This window comes from Triturus cristatus, chromosome 8 (genome assembly GCF_964204655.1).
Source record: "Triturus cristatus chromosome 8, aTriCri1.1, whole genome shotgun sequence".
Lineage (NCBI taxonomy): Eukaryota > Metazoa > Chordata > Amphibia > Caudata > Salamandridae > Triturus > Triturus cristatus.
In genome coordinates, this window is record NC_140591.1 from 857,987,540 (window position 1) to 857,999,817 (window position 12,278).

Consider the following 12,278-nt stretch of genomic DNA (forward strand, 5'->3'; position numbering starts at 1 on the left):
TGGAGCAGGGTTGAGTGGAATGATTGTAGTGAAGTCAAGTGGGGTAGATTGTGGTACATTGGATTGGAGTGGGATAGATTAGATTGGAGTGGGATAGGGTAGAGTGGAGTAAGTGCTGTGCAGTGGAGGAGCATACAGTGGAGTGACGTGTTGTGGAGTGAGTGGCTTGACCTAGAGCAGAGGTCTTCAAACTGTGGGGCCCGGCCCCCTGGGGGTCGTGGCCATGTTCCCAGGGGGGCGCAAATGTCTCAGTACCAACTTGTCAATCAAAACGGCTTGGAAGCGTGAATTTGTTTATAAAACGCGCTTCCAGGCTGTCTTCATTTACAAACAGCAGCTGTTGTACATGACGGGAACAATGACATGATTAAAAAGTACATAATGGGAGCTTGCAAGCTGCGCAGGGCCAGGTAAACCTGTCTACGGCGTCGGATTCCAGGCCAGAGGTCAGCAGCGGACCCCGTTAAATTTTTCGAAATGGGACCCGTGCCGGGTGTTAACATTGTGAAGCCTATAGTTTATGGAAATGTTGCCAGATATTTTGGAAAGAAAAGGGAAGAAGATGGTCACACTCATCAATGGACAGTGTACGTTAAACCGTATAGGAATGAGGATATGTCAGCATATGTGAAGAAAATCCAATTTAAGTTGCATGGAAGTTACGGCAATCCTTTAAGGGTTGTGACTAAACCGCCATATGAAATTACTGAAATAGGCTGGTGTGAATTTGAAGTAATTGTCAAAATATTTTTTATTGATCCTAATGAACGACATGTTACCCTGTATCACTTGCTGAAATTGTTCCCAGTCTGATACCAACGTCATGCTAGGAAAGAAAACAGTGGTTTCTGAATTTTACGACGAGATGATTTTCCAGAACCCCCGTCATGATGCAACAGCTATTGACAACATCTCGCCAGTTAACACTCGGAGCATACAAGCATGAAACTGAATTTAGCGAATTGGAAACCAAAACTAACTAACAGGACATTGTTACGCAACTCAGCCGGCTCAAAGCCATTGGTAAAGTTTACTAATATAAACATATTGGACAATGTCTTGCCAAATGCCCTTATTTTAAATGGGGATGAGACTGACATGTTCCTGTTTATTGCTTACACTGGAACCTAACACTGTGTTGGTTTTAACCTTTATGTTTGGCATTTAGCTCTGTTGACCTGCTCACTGCACAAATGGTCCAATAGATAATATTCTGGAACTATTTTGTGCTATTTTTTCACCTGCAGGTAACGTAAATGAAAAATAGTTTCAAGATAATACTTATGAATCCTCAAATGGTTAATGCAATCACTGCAGATGTTTGTGTATGAGGCCAAAGAGTTATATAAATTAATTTTGGTGGGTGCAGTGGGGAAAAGGGGCTTGTGTCTATATACCAATAGCCCAAGGGAGGTGATTGTCAAAACAGAGTAGACAGCTTAGTTTTGGCCTCAGAGAGATGAGAGAAGGGGTATGACGCAATATCGGGCCCATGTTTTTAACAAAGAGCCAATGAGACTGTTTTGCAAGGCCGTACCTATCGCTAGTGAAGCAGGTAACGTGGCACTGGATCCCATGGGTTTAGAGGCCTACTGCATGAGAATCACGACTGTCTTACTCTGCAAAAGAGGCATGGGCCTTGCTAGCATTAAAGCGGGGTCTAACCGTTGGTGCAAAGTGTGGAAACCTGTGGGGTTTTATTTTTGTCTGAAAGGATCAGAGAGTGTCAGGGCTAGAAGGATGGCCAGGTATGGTAGAGAAAGGCAGAGGCAGCCTGCTACTCAGGGCTGCTGCTATCATTAGTCCTGCAGGTACATCTGCATTGGGGTCCAGGAGAATGAGGGCTCACAACACCCTAATGATGTGAGCCAGAGTTGTTTGGTAAATTTTTGTTTTGTGTGGCATATTTGCTCTTTTATACTGCTCATATTTAGTGCAGAATTTGAGCTACAGAAAAGTACCCTTGAAATAATCTCATACTCCTAGCCCCCTGCGCACAGCCGTACCACATCCGCTCCCCCAAGCCTTGTCTTAGAGTTTTGGAGGGGGGCCAGACTTCAAAACATTTTCCTTAGGGGGGCTCAGGGCAAAAAAGTTTGAAGACCCCTGGCCTAGAGTGTCTTAGAATGGAGGGGAGTGGCGTAGTGTGGAGTATGCCTGGTGTGGTAGCACACTGCCGTTACAAATAACATATTTTTAATTGAAATGACCATTTCATTTGCACCGAAATATGGTTTTACTGCACATAAACGATCATGTGTGCATATGTCATCACCTAGTGTATTGATGTTTTGATCGTATACAAATATTTGTTTCCACCACACTTCAGAATCACAAAAAAGTGTGCTTCATTTGTACTAATTCTGATATAATTTGAAACATCAGCAAAGTTCATTTTTAGGGTCGAGCCTGCGAAAGCATGAGCTAGCACATGGATTTCGCTTTGGAGATACTGTTGACAACAAAATGGGCTTGGAGCCAGCCCATTGCTTACTATTGGTTGGCTTAGTTGGCAATCTCCTTTACAGCCTCATAATTAGACAAGGCACGCCAAAGATCATTTCCGTTCTACTCTGTGGAGCAGGGACCAAGTACTGATTGATTCAACTTAATTAGTGCCCGACTGCTGCTCCCGACATGATTAAGGTACTATTTTGTTCTTTTTAACTTTTAGTGCCCTGCAAACAGAAGGCGTGCTGGCAAAAACATGCCCAGCAGGACAAACAAAATTGCAAAGATTTATTTTCTATAGTTAACTTTCTTTTATTTTGGCAACTCTTCTTTTCTCACTACGCACTCATGTTTCGTGAGCGCTGTTCTCAAAACATGAGGATTATTTTATTGCAAAGCAACATTGTTTCTTTCTTATGTGGAATTTCTGAAATTATGCTTTAACACAAAATCGTGCAGTACACCTCAATCCACCCCACTCCAATCCATGCCAATCACCCCACCCCACCTCACTCCACACCAATATGCCCCACTCAATCCAACCCATCCCAGACCAATCCAATCCAACCCACTCCAATCCAAACCACTCACTCCAATCCACTACATTCTAATCCTCCTAGAACACCCTGATCTGCCGCACTCAATCCAAAATAATTGGCCCCACTCCAACCCAAAACAATCTGCCCCACTCCAATCCAAAACAATCTGCCCCACTCCAATCCCAAACAATCTTCCCCACTCCAATCCCAAACAATCTTCCCTACTCCAATCCCAAACAATCTTCCCCACTCCAATCCCAAACAATCTTCCCTACTCCAATCCCAAACAATCTTCCCCACTCCTATCCAAAACAATCTGCCTCACTCCATTCAGCCCCAACCCAAAACAATCTGCCCCACTCCAACCTGTCCCACCCCAGTCCAAAACAATCCGCCCCACTCCACTCAAATCCACAACCACTCCAATCAACCTCACCCCAATCCAATCCAATCCAATCCAGCCAAATCCAATCTACCCCACTCCAATCAACCTCACTCCACCCCACTCTAATCCACCCTACACCTCCCCAATGTAATCGACCTCAATCCATCCCACCCCACCCCAGTTCACCCCACCCAATGCACCCAACTCCAATTCATGGTACTTCATTCCACCCCACTCAATTCCACCCACCCCATTCCACCTCACTCCAGTCCACCCAAATCCAGTACAGACCACTCCACTCCACTCCACTCCAGTCCAGTCCACCCCACTCCAATTCATTCCACCCCAATCCACTCCACGCCAGTCCACCCCACTCCAATCTAATACACCCCATCAAGTCCACCTCACTCCACTGCAGGCCAACCCACCCACCATACCCCAATTAAACCCACTCTCCAGTTCAGTCCACCTGACTCAATCCAATCTATCAACCCCACTCCAATCCAATCTACCCCACTCCTGTCAAATCCACCCCACCCTAGTCCAATTCACCCCACTCCAAACCACCCTACTCTAATTCACTCCACACCAATCCAATTCACCCCACCCCAAACCAACCTAATCTAATCCACCACACCCAATCCACCGCACCCAATTTCAATCGACCCCATAAAATCAACCTCACCCAAATTCAATCCACCCCACTCCAATCCAATCCATTGAGTCCACCCACTCCCATCCACCCCACTCAATCCAACTTACTCTACCCCAATCCAATCCACCCCAATCTACTCCAATCCAACCCACCCCACTCCAACCCACTCCACCCTATTCCACACCACTCCACTCCCCTTTAGGTCATTGTACTCTATGACACTCTCAGCCACTGAACCACTGAAGTCCACTTCCTACTGCTCAACTCTACGACACTCCCACTACTCCACCACATGCCACTACCTTTGAGCAATGCTGAACGGTAGCCACACTGGTGTACAACATGGCAAAAACACATTGCCAAAGCCAATAGCTCTTGAATAGGCGAGACCTATTGCCTTTGCCAATGCTTGTTTTTGTTGTGTGCTGGCAAATAACACACCCTATACTCTCCAGGATTGTTACGTAAATTCTCTCATTTTAAAGTCAGAGAAAGAAATGTAAACACCAAGCTCCCTCAGAAGACGGGGCTTGACATTTGACCTCTGTCTGAATGCACAGCAAATGTGACAAGATCAGAACAAGATTTCAAGGCCTGTTTACAGAAATGTGAGTTTGTGTAAAAATACAGTAAACAAGTTTTGGGCAATAGGAGGGACAAAATCAAGCAGGACAGCCTAAAACAAATAAAGCCAGCAAATAGAAAGCCAGAAAATTAGAGTTACAGACTAAAGAGCCAATGGTCAGCAATTGACGGAATGCATTCTTAGGTCAGCTTTATGAATGTCCAAGATATCTCTAGCAAACCAGGCAGCTGCACTGTCTGGTAGGTTTCGACCTAAAAACAGCAGTCAAGGTTTGACTCTCCAACACCTTATCTTGCTAGCAATTTCCAGTTCTCTGTTGTCTGTGTTTCACTTGATGTAATACAGCACTCGTTCACCACAGTAGGTAGCCTGACGCTGTCAGAAGTTCGAAGCAGATGTTTAATTCAGCATGCACAGCTGGGGATTCAGAAGCTTACAAAATCCTAGGTGGATTGTTTCAAGAGCAATACATTAACACATTCCAGACTGAAGTAGTCAGGAGGACATGAAGCGCTGCTCCTTGTTCACTCTCCTCCACATCACACTTACAAAGGTGGAAAGATGTTCAAAGATATAGATCTAAGTGCCCACTTGGCCAAGTACTTATAGAACTTTATTTCTAAGAAATGCAAGCGCTGAAACACTGACAGCCCAGAAGCAAATACAAAAGCTTTAAACACATCTCTATGTTTCTCTGGTAGCCAATGGAGAGCAACCTAATCAGACCAGATAAGTGCTTTGAACTCTTTAGAGAGAAAAATTCTGTCTTTATTTGGAAAACCAAGATAAAGAGCCCTCTCAAAGTCCAGTCAGACACCTGTTTACATGTTTTAACCTATGCAGGAAAAAAACGAAAATGTATATACAGTGTAAGAAGCAGAGCTAAAAATACCCAGCCTTCACCACGGCTGAGATCTGGGGCTCTAGTGAAAGCTACAAGTTGGAAAGTGATAGCGCCCAAAATTTGGGAGGGCAATTTGATGATCAGTGCAGGCCCAAGCACTTACAAAAAAAGCCTCCTATCTTTGGCCCTTCTTCGCTCATCAGGCCGATGGATCTTGGCCATCTTTGTTGTGAGAAGTTGGCCTGGTATATGCTGTTCACTAATTAAAGTGGACACCTTGCACCAGTACAATTCGACTCTTATGGTAGTAGGTTTAAGACAACCTTTTAAAGAAAGCTTTCCTATTGGTAGCTGTGGAGAGCAGCCTTCAGGTTAAGTCTTTAGAGGAATGTAAAGCAGCTTGTTTTACCTTATAATCTGTTGAATCACTAAATGAAAGGACACCACACAGGTATATATATAAAATATATATGTATTTATTACTAGACACACTCTACTAATCTCTTTATGAGATTAGACGTCAAGGACATATACACAAATCAACATTTCACAACAAGTTAAGCACAAATATGCCTGGGGCCCTAGGGGCGTACCAGACCATATACTAAAAAAGAGACTTGGAGATAACGACTTGCAAGGAGACAAGGCCTAGGGCCTTCAGAAGTGCTGGGGCCTCACTAATCCACCCAAGGCAGGTAAGTAAAGGACCCATGGGAGATGCATGCAGTGTGAGAACACAGCCGTGGATCCCAAATGACTTCAATGGAGCAAGTCGCGATTGGAAATTTAGAGTTTTAGGATACTTCGGGAGAGTCTACAAGCAAGTCACTTACAGTGTAAGTAGTTCTAGAGCCAACACCCACAGGAGCACCGTAGTGCTGGAGTTACCTCACCCAGGGAATCCGGGTGCATAGGTGTCTTTTGGTGTCGGGTTGCGGTGTCGTTTTCAATGGGAGCCAAAGAAGACTTGCTGCTTGTGAAGACAGGAGAAGTGTCCGGGGGAATCCAAGCCTGGATTCAGAAGAAGGAAGACCTGAAAGCAGAGGAGACAGTGTTCAAAGTCACTTGGCAGTGACCCGGGGCAAGGAAGATGGATGCCCACAGTCGTCGGGTGATTTCAGGTGATCACGGGTGTCTTGGCTCTTCAGCCACGAGGTCCAGGAGGCGTCGACGATGACCAGGAGCTGAATTTGGCGTGCCCCACGAAGTCTGCAGCTTACTGCGGTGTCGGCGACCAGATTGGGGCCAACAAGCCTTGACAACAGCAAGTCTCGTGGAATGTGTAAAAAGTCAGCGGGTCTGAGGGACTCACCCAGCGAGGGTAAGTCAGGGCAGGCCTGGAGCAACCCAGGGGAGCCCTTTGGTTTTTTAGAAAAGTCTTCTGGGGACCCACAAGCCAACCGGCAAGGGATCGCGAAGACGCCTCGGGAGGATTCACTCAACAGGGGCCCACGGTCACTTGGGACGGGGTAGGCCTCTGATCTTCGGTGGAAATCCTGCTGGAGGCTTGGACCACACGTAGTCCAATGCACATGTTCGTAGAATGTCGTGAAGGGGTTGCACTCAAAAATAGTGCACGGTACCCAGGGATTGCGGTTCCTCGTCACTCGTGGGGTCCACTTGCCTCAGCGTCGCTGAGGACTCACGATGGCCTTGGCGAAGTCAGGAAATCCTCTACCTAGGATGCAGGGACTTCGAACTCCGGCGGGAACGTTTGCGACCGTTGATTGCAAAGTTTGGTGCCTGCCAAGCAGGGGAGCCACTCCTCGACTCCATGGGAGATTCTTCCGTCTTCCAGAGGTAGTGGAACGTCGAAGGTCCAGGATTCTTCTTCAGAGCGTCGTCCAGGGATATCTAGTTTGCTATGGCAAGGGTTCCCTAACTTACACTAGAAGGAAGGGAGGGACCCACTTCCCTTTGTCCAGTTTCGCGCCAGAGCAGGGGCAGGTAGCCCCTGAGCCGGTTTGAACTGGTGTATGCACAGAGGAGCCTACTGCTCCCCCAGTGCAGGACTTCAAAGCACTCCAGGAGTGCACCCACCCCGCCCCAATACACTAAACCCTGTCTGGGAGGTGACCACACCACCCTGTGACAGGATGCCTATTGTTGGGCCTCCTCCACTGTGAGTTTTCGGTCATCAGCAGGAGGGCAGCCCAGTGTCTGTGACTGGTGGCATCCATTTTGGATGCCAGGGCTCTTCAGGATTCTACCATGTTTCCACAGTGGGTACATGTCTATCCCTCCAGAAGGGTGGGATCATACTCCTACACCAGTTACTGGTGTGGGGGTATGATTCCAAAGCATTTGACACCAAACACGACATGTTTTGATGCAGCCATCCCAGAGTTAGCATTTACTGCGAAGTTATAATGCACTTAAGAGTATATGGTTTGACCGCATTCACAATCAGCCCCAGAGAATGGACTCTGAGAGCTGCAGAGGGGCCCTGCTCAGGCAGAGGCACCCCTTCACATGGAAACCACACACCCTCCTTTCAGGATTGATAGGGCCTGCCTTATGGGTGACTGATAGGTTTAAATGTGTGTGCATGGAGAGATATAGTGAACCTATATCTCAGTGAGGAGTGCTAACACTACCTCATCCAGGCTGCAGTAGCAGGCCTGTGGTGTCAGATTTAGTCTGTTTCCCAGGGGTGGCATAATACATGCTTCAGCCCCTGGTAGGCCTGTGAAGTACCTATGCCCATTGTACCTAAGGTACCATATACTAGGGGCTCATAAGGTACCGCAGTATCCAATCACTAGTGCACCTACTATGCACTCCAAGTTGTTTAGAGAGAACAGAGAGGCTGGGGCCCTGATTAGCAGGGTCCCAGCCAGACTATAGCCAGAAACCAGTGTAAACATCAGAAAAAAGTGGGGGCAACATAAGGTGCAGATCCTACTCTCCTACAGTTATAGAATGGAACTGTAACAAATTCCCTTTCAAATATAATCATCAACTTTCAATAACAATGTTCAGTCAATGAGGAGAAGTTTGGAATAGTTTTCAAAGTTTAATTTCTCATTAAGAGATTAGTATTGTTTTTGTTAAAAATAGTAAATTTACAGAAATATCAAGAAAAGGTTTAGTTAGATTCAGCATAATTTAGACAGCTGCTCCATAAAGGAAATAGTCCCTAAAGAGTTCTATTGGAATAGAGCAAGACTCAGGAGCATTTATTTAACTAAAGAATCAATTTATCATAAAGAGCCGTTCAGGAAACTCAGCCGAGTTCCCCAACGAGTTGCAGTACCAACTGCTCGAAAGATAAATGAAAAGTAATCACAGCAGTAGCTATGATCGACTGTGTGAGAAAGTGTCCCCACCAAAAAAATCAGGATTATAGGAAATCGCTGTTCGCAGTAGCACACAGCAATCTGGGCAAAAATAAAGGAAAGATAATGCATAAAGCATCGAGGGTAAGGTGACATGGAATAGGGAAGTTGAATGGCATTAATAGCCTCCAAAGCATTAATCCACTATAACTAGGAACATCTATATATGAAAACAAACAATTTGCAACATTAAACACGATTTGTCAAATGGAAACTGGTCTTTTGATGGTCTGTCGTCTTGCATCTCATTTCGCATGGTAAACATTCATGCCGGTGAGCAGTTATCTAAAAGTTTCTAATATGTCTTGCACTAGATAGATACATGAAGGAGGGTTCTCCTGAGACCCCTAGCAGACCTATTTATTCTGTTAGCTGTTGTCAGTACCCCATTATGTGGACAGAGGGTTAGTCTAAAGCAATTAAACATTTCTATCAGTAAGTCTTGATGAGAGCATTCAAACCAATCTCTTCAGGAAGTTCAACATTGCTAAAACTCTATTCATTATTAAATATAGCAGAATACATTGTTTAGTGAAATGATGAAATCATACGGTGTGAGAAAGCAAAGAAAATACATCATATGGTGTGAGGAAACTAAGAAATACATTTCTCTAAGAACAGCACATTTTAAGGTGATGAACGATTTTACAGTTAGAGGATTAGGTCAGCAATTTCTGAAATGCATCTTATTCTAATGTCTAGCAGAAGTCCACAAAATATTTTCTGGGCCTAGTCGTAGTAGCACATTTATGGGAGCCTACTACTTATTTAGGCTGCACGTTTATTTTTACTTTTAACACGTTCCAAAGCATCTTCTCCTATGGTTAAAGCTATGTTATTTATCACATTTTAAGGAATCTTTTTTCCCATTCTTTCCATTTTCTCTTCTACAGATACGATAAAATTAAACACATTTTGTAAGGTCAGGAACATTTTCTTCATTGTTTACCAAGGCAAATTTGAATATAAATGTTGCCTTCAACAGGAGCATGCAAAGATTTCTCACAAATAGGACAATGGTGTGGTAAATGCTAGATGAAAGGGTTGGGAGTCGCAATGAAGAGCATCCGTCAAGGTGACAACATGGCATCACGTGTCTAACTGGTGTTAGAAGTGCACCTAAGTTTGTCTGTGAGTTGGGGGAATCAGATAAGTGGCGTAATACAATTCACATTATTTATTTATGCATTAGTTTGCTGTGAACAAGAAATACAAGTAAAATTGCAACCAGAGAGCAGATAAAACGTGTAACTGCATAGATCTCAACAATCTTCTTCCTGTACTGCTGCCAGATAGGTAGGGGAATAACAGGACCATCTGGTTATCTTATTGAATTCCATGCTTCTCTATCAGCAGCTGAAGAAACTTTTTTTGTGTCCATTAAGTCTATAATCCCACTAGCAAAAGCCATTATTAACATTGTTGCTTTCAACTCCATAGCATTTCCAACATAAATGAGATTTCATATTTAGCACCAGGAGCTCTGGTATCAAAATAGCAATAAAGTAGTGCAGCCCTCTCCCTTCAAAAGCGACAGCGAGAAATCCAGAATTCTAGCTTGCTCTACCAGTTTTGCTTCTCTGAATGCCAAAACCTGAACTTTGATTAATCAAAACGTAAATCATGTTATGCACTGTAGTTAGCAGTGGTTTGTTAGTGCACCTTGCACCAGAAAACAAGAAAACTCAACATTTAACAATGCTGGGCAGGCAATTTATAGACTATTCATTTATGTCTGATTTTGTGTACGCAGTGTACTTATGCAGAAAATGCTTCAAATGCCAGCGATGTAATTTGGAATTGCAGTATATTAGTCACTGGTTCTCTGCTTTGAAGTCTGGCTTTCCACCCAACAAAAAATGTTGCTCCACACATGCCAAGAGGCAAACAATGGCTGCCTCTGCTATTTCTTTTTTAGCTCTGGTGGGGCTCCTTGATTTGGCTTCTGTACTACTCGCTCTCTTCATGGCTAGGCTGTGCGACAGCACCATTGCACTGGGACTCTTCTTCAATCTCCTTTTGCATTAAGGTCGCACAGACTAGGGTCTGGCTGACTCCATCCTCTCTATCAATCAACTGCTCATCTCTTTTCTGTACTTCTTCTTTGGAAGTGGCCACGACGAGTTCTATTGTCTGTGTTCCCTTTCTGGGAGCCTAGCTCCTTCAGATCCTAATGCCTTAATCGTCTCTGCTTCTGTACCTGAAGTCTCGCTACATAAGCTGTTTTGGAAGACCTAATCGGATGCAACCCACTGTTTACCTGCAGAAATTCACCACATATATGTGCCATGTTTGGTGATGATGTTCAGCTTCAGTATCAAACCATTTATTCGTCAATGAGTCAGTCAGAAAACCTGAATGCACAGAAATTTGCTATCCTGTGTCTTTTATCTGTGCTGCCTAGCCACACCCCAGTCACTGATTCGAAATAAAAGTCCTTAATGGAAAGGTGACAAACTACAGACAGAGCACCTAAGAAATGCGTTTTCCGTGAACTTTCACTGTTCAAGAAAGAAGTTGAACTTGCCAAACCAAGTGTATCCAGTACTCACCATTTTAAGCTATTGCTTAGTGCTAAATTTGTGTCGGTGTTTGACGGTGGTGAGCAACGGCATTAGATTTTTGAGGACCATGGCTCATATATCATGATAAGACTTTCACCCAGAGTAAGACAAGGGAAGACAGAAAAGGGATAACGAGAAAGAGAATCATATGAAAAAAGAGACGAAGGGAGAAAGAAGGGATGCAAAAAGAACCTGGAAGAGTAAGATAAGGAGACAAAGTGTGGGGCAGTAGAAGAAATAGGCAAGAGATGGAATCAAGACAAACTTGGGATTCTGCAACCTTAACATGTGGCAGAGTCGTCGGTAGCCTCCAAATACAAAGTTTGATCCCCTCCAGTTATTTTACTAACTTAGATCCGCTGTTCCCCCAATCAAAACAGACATATTCGTGTACACGGCGTGTTGTCTAAGTGGCAAATCCCTACAAGACTGGAGACAAAATGGAAATATGTAAACCCCAACTTCCTCAAAACTCAATTATAAGAGCAGATTGAAGGGACCATCGTGCAAAAGAGAAGCAGGCGCCAGACTTTAATGTGTGGGATTCAAGCTATTAGTCTTAGTCTGAAAATTCATGTATTGCCTTAGGCATTACAGTACTAAAGAAGTCTGGGTCAGGTGACATCTATAATCATTCAAACCAAGGCAGGAAAAGCTTCCAACATCTGTCCAACACACCTTCGGTCTATTAAATTATGCTGATTCATCATACAGATAGGAGAACGGCGACATATGTTACCCTCGCTACCGAAAATACACATTCAGTTTGGGTGCACAATGCGACTTTGTTTGCTTTCTTTACCTGGAGGTTAACTGTTTGGAAACAGAGTTGAGAGGTCTGAGTGTAGTGGGAACCTTGTTATGTCAGTACTGCAAGGTATCTTGGGACTGGCCACTGAAGCTGGACTTTTACCAA

The 12,278-nt window shown here is 44.3% G+C and overlaps 2 protein-coding genes and 1 pseudogene across 5 annotated transcripts in view; 2 read left to right on the forward strand and 1 right to left on the reverse strand.

Moving 5' to 3' along the window:
* Positions 1-12,278, reverse strand: part of CMSS1 (cms1 ribosomal small subunit homolog) — a 1,297,886-nt gene that overhangs the window by 735,087 nt on the left and 550,521 nt on the right. The gene's annotated exons all lie outside the window — the stretch shown is intronic.
* Positions 1-12,278, forward strand: part of FILIP1L (filamin A interacting protein 1 like) — a 946,987-nt gene that overhangs the window by 466,486 nt on the left and 468,223 nt on the right. The gene's annotated exons all lie outside the window — the stretch shown is intronic.
* On the forward strand, positions 478-983 carry LOC146805176 (YEATS domain-containing protein 4 pseudogene; annotated as a pseudogene).